General features: G+C 42.3%; 1 pseudogene; it reads left to right on the top strand.

The window, feature by feature from the left end:
• The first annotated feature begins 586 nt into the window (after positions 1 to 586).
• On the top strand, positions 587 to 812 carry LOC110595760 (annotated as a pseudogene).
• The last annotated feature ends 5,444 nt before the right edge of the window (positions 813 to 6,256 follow it).

The following is a 6,256-nucleotide window of genomic DNA, read 5'->3' as shown; positions in this document are numbered from 1 at the left end:
AATATATAAAGAACTTAACCAATTCAATAGCAAGAAAACAAACCTGATTAAAAAATGGTAAAGGAAGCCGGGCTTGGTGGCTCAGCCTGTAAATCCCGCGCCTTTGGGAGGCTAAGGTGAGTGGATTGCCTGAGCCCACGGGTTTGAGACCCACCTGGACAGCGAGACCTCATAGCTACAATAAATCAAAAAGTCAGCCGGGCATGGTAGCGCATGCCTGTAATTCCAGCTACTTGGAAGGCTGAGGTGGAAGGATCGCTGGAGCCCAGCAGGTCGAGGCTGCAGTGGCCGGAAGCGGCCACTGCACTCCAGTCTGGGCAACAGAGTGAGACTCCAACTCAAAAAAAAAAAAAGGTAAAGGACCTAAACATAACCAATAGGCATATGAAAAAATACTCAACACCACTAATCATCAGGGAAATGCAAATTAAAGTCATAATAAGATATTATCTCCCATCTGCTAAAATGGTTATCATCAAAAACATGGAAGAGGGTCAAGTTGCTCCCTTGGTCAAACATGGAAGCATGGCTTGCTGTGTCCCCTCTTCATGCTCTCTCATTCCCTGCCCCACTGCACACCAACAGGATGGCCCACAAGCAGATCTACTACTCCGACACATATTTTGTCAAACACTACAAATACTGGCATGTCGTGTTACCCAAAGAACTTTCCAAACAAGTACCCACAACTCAACTGGTGTCTGAAGAGGAGTGGAGGAAACTTGGTGTCCAACAGAGTCTAAGCTGGGTTCATTGCACACTTCATGAGCCAGAACCACATACTCTTTTCTTTAGATGTCCTCTTCCGCCGGGTGCAGTGGCTCGTGCCTATAATCCCAGCACTTTGGGAGACCAAGGTGAGAGGATTGCCTGAGTCCATGAGTTCGAGACCAGCCTAGGCAACTTGACGAGACTTCGGCTCTACAATAAATCAAAAAATTACCTGGGCATGGTGGCGCATGCCTGTAGTTCCAGCTACTTGGAAGGATGAGGCAGAAGGATTACCTGAGTGCAGCAGGTCGAGGCTGCAGTGGCCATGAGCGTGTCACTGCTCTCCAGCCTGGGTGACAGAGTAAGACTCCGAATCAAATTAATTAATTAATTAAGTAAGCAAGTAAGTATGGTCTTATTTTGTAGTCACTGGCTAGTGAGATATGATGTACAGTTGAGTTACTCAGCATGTGAGAGCCAGTCTCCAAGATGGCTCCCAATGATTCTCACTTTTTTTTTTTTTGCGTTGGAGTCTCACTCTGTCACCCAGACTGGAGTGCAGTGGCCGCTCCCGGCCACCGCAGCCTCGACCTGCTGGGCTCTGGCGATCCTTCCACCTCAGCCTTCCAAGGAACCGGAATTACAGGCATACGCCACCACGCCCGGCTGATTTTTTGATTTATTGTAGAGATGAGGTCTTGCCAAGTTGCCCAGGCAGGTCTCGAACCCACCAGCTCAGGCAATCCACTCACCTCAGCCTCCCAAGGCGCGGGATTACAGGCTGAGCCCGGCTGGTATCATATTCTTATGTAGTCTTCTTCCACAATGAGGAAGGGCTAAGTCTATGTGAACAAGAGTGGTAGAGGTTACAGAAGGTAACTTCAAGGATAGGCTGTAAAGGACTTGCAACTTGCAACCTCTCTTGGACTGCTTGCATGGGGGAAGGCCAGCAGTCATCTCACAAGGACTCACCAGTAGCTTTGTGGAAAGGCCTACTAGAGGATGAACTGAAGCTTCCACCAATATCCAGCACCAATTTATCAGCCAGGTAAGTAAGACATTAAAAGTGGATCTTCCAGCCCCATTCAAGCCTTCAATGACTGCAAGCCCTGCCAGACATCTGACTGAACTCCAGCTAGAACTGCACAGCCAAGTGGTTCCCAAATTCCTGACCTGTAGAAACTGTGAGATAATAAAGGTTGATATAATAGACGGGCTCAGTGGCTCAGCCTGTAATTCCGTGCCTTTGGGAGGCTGAGTGGATTGCCTGAGCCTGCGGGTTCGAGACCCACCTGGGCAACTTGGCAAGACCTCATCTCTACAATAAATAAAAAAATCAGCCGGGCGTGGTAGCACATGCCTGTAATTCTGGCTACTCGGAAGGCTGACGTGGAAGGATCGCCGGAGCCCAGCAGGTTGAGGCTGTGGTGGCCAGGAGCGGCCACTTCACTCTAGTCTGGGCGACAGAGTGAGACTCCAACTCGAAAAAATAAAAATAAATAAATAAATAAATAAAGGTTGATATTTGTGTTAAGCCGCTAAGTTTGGGGATAATATGTTATGCAGTAGTTGATAATGAAAACACTATATTATAGATCCTATAGAATAAATGTCTACATAAAACTGCCCAAAGAGGTCAGGAAAGTTTCCAGAAAAAAAGGGGAATATGAATTGAGTCTTCAGAGATGACTAGGAGCTTGCAAGTGGATTTAGGGTGGAGAAAGGGCAGTCATTTCAGGCTGAAGGAACAGCTTGACCACAGTAAAAGGTCACAGCTTATTTGAAAAACAGCAGTTAGTTCAGCATGACTGGGACACAGAATGTTTAAAGAATGAGGCAGAGAGAGATTAGAAGAGCCAACAAAGGACCTTATATGCCATGCCCATATGTTTGTTGCTTTATCCTGAAGGTAATGAGGTGCCATTTAAGAATTTTTAAGCAGACAACTTGCATAATCAACTGTACATTTTAGAATGATGGCCAAAGGAAGATGGACTGGGGAGGTGAGGCTAGAAGCAAGTAGAGGTACTGAGAATAGCTTAAAGACTGCCTTGTAATAGCTTCTACTTTTGCTGAAGATGCAACCTTCAGCAGAACCTGGTGACTAATTAAATGTAGTGATTGAAGGAAAGGGATGAGTCTAAAAAAATTACTTTCTTCCTTCTCAAAAGTTTTCCCTCTAATTTCTTAGGGTCTACCCCCAATTTCTATATCACCAATTTTAAAAAATTGAATTGAACTTTGCTTCTGTTTACTTCATCTGGTTTCCAGTAAATTTTCCATTTCATTGTCTGATACTTTCTCCATTATTTTCCTTTTTCTCTTCCTGTTCTTCACAAACAAAACAGAACAAAACCTTTTCCTTTGCTGAATATATAACACATGTGGCTAAGTTCTCCATTGAGTACTGTACAGGCATGGCACAATTTTTTGTTTCATTGTCAATAACCATCTAATTCTTTGAAATTGTCTTTAAACTAATAGCATTTTTTTTAGTTGAAGTCTCTGTCGCTTAGGCTGGAGTGCAGTGACATGCTCATGATCAACACAGCCTGGGCTGTGGTTGTGTGCTGATCAACACAGCCTGGGCTGTGTGCTGGGCTCAGGTGATCTTTCTGCCTCAGTCGTGCAAGTAGCTGGAACTACATCTGCGGGCCACCACATCTGGCTAATTTCTTTTTATTAAAACTTATTTATTTATTTAATTATTTTAAAGATGTGAGGTACAACTCAGGGTTAATAATAAATCCTCATTATGCAGGTACCCTTGTTGATGAGGTGTGCTCCACCTCCCCCAGCAGAATCCCGCAACTGCCAATCCCTGCTGGCAATTTCCCACTACTAACAATTCTTTTCTTAAAGTATTACAATAATTATTCAAGATCCACTTATGAACAAGAACATGTGATACTCAGTTCTTGTTTCTGTGATAGATTGCTCAGTATTATAGACTTTAAGTTCATTCAAGTTGCTGTGAAGTTCATAATTTTGTCCTTCCTTATGGCTACATAATATTTCATCATGTATATGTACCACATTTTTTTAATCCAGTCCTCTTCGATGGGCAGCATGGTTGGTTCCATGTTTTTGCTATTGTAAATAGTGCTGCAATAAACATGCGTGTGCAGATATCTTTTTCATAGAGTGATTTGAGTTCCTCTGGGTATACTCCCGGTAGGGGGATTGCGGGGTCGTATGGAAGATCGATTTTTAGATCTTTTAGGAATCACCAAACTGTTTTCCATAGAGTTTGTACTAGTTTACATTCCCACCAACAGCGTAAAAGTGTTCCCTTTTCCCTGCATCCTCTCCAGCATCTGTTGTGTTTTGAGTTATTGATGATGGTCATCCTGACTGGAGTTAGGTGGTATCTCAGTGTGGTTTTAATTTGAATTTCTTTGATGACTAGTGAGGCTGAGCATTTTTTTCATGTATCTGTTGGCTGATTGTATGTCTTCTTTTGAGAAGTTAATTTTTTAATTTATTATAGAGACAAGGTCTTGCTGAGTTGTCCAGGCTTATCTCAAACCCTTGGGCTCAGACAATCCTTTCTCCTCGGCCTCCCAAAGTCCTGGGATTACAGGCATGAACCACCATGCCCAGCATGATTTTCATCTCTAACACCTAAGTATGACCTAGTACTCAGCACCCTAAGAGTTAGAATTCAGCCAGTTCACTTGTTTGAGCTGATTTACTTATCCTAGAACTATGTATTTAGATATATCATATAGATGAATGCAGTGTCCATAGTATTAGCATTTCAGAAATTAAAGAAAAAGTAATTTGCAGGTCATATAGTTTTGTCATCAAGTTGAAAGAAGAGCCATTACAAGAAATGTGCTAAAATGCCAGACTTTTTTTTTTCTGAGATGGAGTCTCACTCTGTCACCCAGTCTGTCTGTTGCCCAGTCTGAAGTGCAGTGGCACACTCATGGCCACCCCAGCATCCACCTGCTGGGCTCCAGCGATCCTTCCGCCTCAGCCTTACAAGTAGCCGGAACTACAGGTGTGCACTACCATGCCTGGCTGGTCTTGAACTCGCTGGCTCAGGCAGTCCACTCACCTCGGCCTCCCAAAGCTCTGAGATTACAGGCTGAGCCACTGAGTCTGACCAAAATGCCAGACTTTAAACAATACTTTTCCTTTGCTTTTTTCAAAACTATTTCTGCTTCAGTAAAAAATTAGCACCAGAAACATTCATGTCATCTTGTTTGTGGAAATGACTGTGCTTTTGAAAATGTAACCACTTAATTTTTGTCAGCACAAAAGTCCAAAGAAAGTAATGTTAGAAATGAGTAAATAGCCAGGCTCAGTGGCTCAGCCTGTAATCCCAATGCTTTGGGAGGCCGAGGTGAGTGGATTGCCTGAGTCTGCGGGTTCGAGACTTGCCTGGGCCACTTGGCGAGACCTCATCTCTACAATAAATCAAAAATTAGCCGGTCGTGGTAGCACATGCCTGTAGTTCCAGCTACTTGGAAGGCTGAGGAGGAAGGATCTCTGGAGCCCAGCAGGTTGAGGCTGCGGTGGCCGGGAGCGTGCCACTGTACTCCAGTCTGGGTGACAGAGTGAGACTCCAACTCAAAAAAAAAAAGAAAAAAAGAAATGAGTAAATGGAATTGAGTGTTTTTACCAGAGTTCTTGATGGGAAGAACTGAAGCATAAAGAGACGCCACTTAAACGTACTTAACTTTTTAACATTTAATTGATGGAAATGGAGGCGTAACAAAAAGTTTCTAAGGTGCAAAATGTCTAATGAATATTTTAAATTTAGCTTTAGATAAAACAGTTTTACAGCACAATTGAAGGGAAAATTGCGAAATCCTAGGTAGTAGATTGTTTTCTAAAATGAAAACGTTTTTCCTGATTACATAATTGAGACATGTTCATTTAAGAAAATTCAGTTAATGCAGAAAAGCAGGAAATAAATTACATAAACCTCACTAGTCACAGATAAGCATTGTTAACACTTTATGAACCTCCTTCCAGCTGCCTCTTTATACATGTATTTGTGTATGCATATGTATACACAGGATTTGACCTACACAGAATCATACTCTACATACTGTTCTGTATACTGATCTTTTCATTTTGTAACATTTGTGAACATATTTCCACATCTATAAATATAGATCTATTCTAGCTTTCTAAATGGATGCATAGTATTACACTCTATATAAATACATGATTTAACCAACCATTCCCACATTGTTGAACACTTAGATTGTTCCCGAGGTTTTCCTTTAATTAACAATTCCATGGTGAACATCCCTGACATATTTCTTTTCTTCTTTTATTTAATTAAATTATTTATTCAAATAAATTATGGCTCAGAACTCACACTCATTAAGGTAGATTAATTTCTGAGATGCCTTTCCCCACTGCAGTGAACTATACAAGAACTCTAGAGCCAGGTGCAGTGGCTCACACCTGTAATCCCAGCAGATTTGGGAGGCAGAGGTGAAAACATTGCCTTAGTTCAAGGTTTTGAGACGAACCTAGGCAACTTGGTGAGACCTTGTCTCTACAATAAATCAAAAAATTACCC

Source organism: Carlito syrichta, unplaced genomic scaffold (assembly GCF_000164805.1).
Source record: "Carlito syrichta isolate Samal-C Ts95f unplaced genomic scaffold, Tarsius_syrichta-2.0.1 Scaffold304026, whole genome shotgun sequence".
NCBI classification, from domain to species: domain Eukaryota; kingdom Metazoa; phylum Chordata; class Mammalia; order Primates; family Tarsiidae; genus Carlito; species Carlito syrichta.
Note: the sequence above shows the minus strand (reverse complement) of the source record. Positions and strands in the feature narration are given on the sequence as shown.